Source organism: Mus caroli, chromosome 12, assembly GCF_900094665.2.
Source record: "Mus caroli chromosome 12, CAROLI_EIJ_v1.1, whole genome shotgun sequence".
NCBI classification, from domain to species: domain Eukaryota; kingdom Metazoa; phylum Chordata; class Mammalia; order Rodentia; family Muridae; genus Mus; species Mus caroli.
In genome coordinates this window covers 87,233,794-87,235,834 of record NC_034581.1, presented here as the reverse complement: position 1 = coordinate 87,235,834, position 2,041 = coordinate 87,233,794, and the positions used below count along the sequence as shown (strand labels likewise).

Below are 2,041 nucleotides of genomic sequence, written 5' to 3'. Positions count from 1 at the left end.
GAGCTGACCACAGTACCCATCATGTTGTCCCGGCTCAGAGAGGCAAAGCTCTCATTATTCCATCTTTCAGGTGGAGCCTGAAGATGACTTTTCAGAGTGAGTCTTTAGCCAGTTAGGGTCAGACCAGGCAACAAAGGAGGAGAGTAGATGCCAAAGATTTGCTTCATGATAATGTTTGCCTCCTGACACATGTTTACAGTAAGAGACAATAATTACAACAATATCACCCTGCATAATAAATGGATGTGTCAAGCTTGCCAAGTTGCTGACAAAAGTTAAGCTTAACTTGTGGGTTTTTAGCATGTACCACTGAAATACATACACTAGCATATAATAACTTCTTGGCAAAAATAAAAGGAAAGCATTCATTCATTCCTTCATTTTTTCATCGGTTAGTCTGACAGTCGTTCACTAAGGACTAACCTGAGTCTGATGAATAAAACATGGTTTGTGCCTGGCAGGAACTTGGCAGAAGTGAAGGTACAGAAATGTCAATGTTGAAGGTAAAAGAGCCTTACCTCAAATCTTCACGTTCATTCTGGAGAGATGAAATGGTAACCAAAAAAAAAAAAAAAGAAATTGGAAAAAATATAGAATTGCATATGTTTCCCTCCCTCACCTAGGTAATTCTTGGGTTTCAATTCTCTCGTCAAAACAACTTTGAAGAGTTGTGTGTATGAAAGAGGGGACATGTTTAATTGTTGCTGTCTTTCATGGAAGAAAATTCAGTATATTATTTTTCCATTATTGCTATAACAAAGAACTATGATTTTAATATTTTTACTATTTCATAATACCACCTATTCAATATCTTACAATTATAAATGCTGGAAAACCATAATGGGCCCTGGTGGGTTGAATGAAAGGATTGTGTAGAGCTGTTTCTTTCAGATATTGTGATAGGGCAAGATAGTGCAGTGGTTCCTCCTTCTTCAATTATGACTAAGACCATTTTAAGTTTGACCACAATTTTGGCATCCTTGATGGAAAAATCCCATGGAAATTTACACTTGGTACCTGAAGTCAAGATTTTTATTGGCTTCTGTTAAAATGCCTGCTTGTGCAAACCTTGCCTTCCAGCTAACTGCTTATTTTAGCTTCTATTAAACTGCTAGCTTGCATAAAACCTCCCCCTGCACATGCTGAGCACGATGTGTTTTTTTTTTTTTTTTCCTTTAAAAGCCCCTTGCTCTAAATACTTGGGTCTACATTTGGGTAACAAATACCTGAGGGTAGTCCCAGATAACTGGAATAAAGACTTTAAATTGGCTACAGACTGTGTCTGAATAGTCTTCTCTGGTGGATACCCCAGAGCAATGCCTCTAGATGTCTGCTTTCTTGTTTCCAGCTTCTGTAAACTTTCTGAATTCCTTGACTCTGCTTCTTTCCATCTCAAAGGTGATAACAGCAAGTAGAAACTTTCTCACATTGTATCTCTCTGGTTCTAATTTGTTTGCTTCCTTCTGCATATGAAACATCAATATGAGTATACTGACTTTTCCAGTAATGTGGACAAAGCTTTTTAGGTTGAGACCAGAAAACTAGCATCGCCAATCTCCTTTACCAGGAAAGGTATCCATTTCAAAAGTGCTGGGGATTCTAATGTAGACATCTTTGAGGCACTATTATTCTGCCTGTTCCCAGGAAGAAGGCTTACCCTTAACTTTGTCTTTATCATTCTTTCAAGTTCCATAGAGGAAAAGAAACACTTTGAGTATTCCAAATCACTAGATATAGATGATTTTTCCATACGCGGCAAGTTGAATACAGAATTAAGTCTCTGAGCTCAAGTCTTAGAAAATATCTATTATCAATGATGCTCTCTGAGAGAGCCACAGAGAGACAAATATAACTACAACACTATTTAGAATGCTAGACACTCCATAAGATTTGTATCTTTCAAATTGCTACTCCTCCTTGTCTTTCTTAAGTTCTGGTCTAAATACCCCCTTCTCTGTGTCTGTGTCTGTGTCTGTGTCTGTGTCTGTGTCTGTGTCTGTGTCTGTGTCTGTGTCTGTGTCTGTGTCTGTGTCTGTGTCTG

General features: G+C 38.1%; 1 pseudogene; it reads left to right on the top strand.

Moving 5' to 3' along the window:
- Positions 1–443: 443 nt before the first annotated feature.
- LOC110306573 overlaps positions 444–2,041 on the top strand; it is a 5,934-nt pseudogene continuing 4,336 nt past the window's right edge.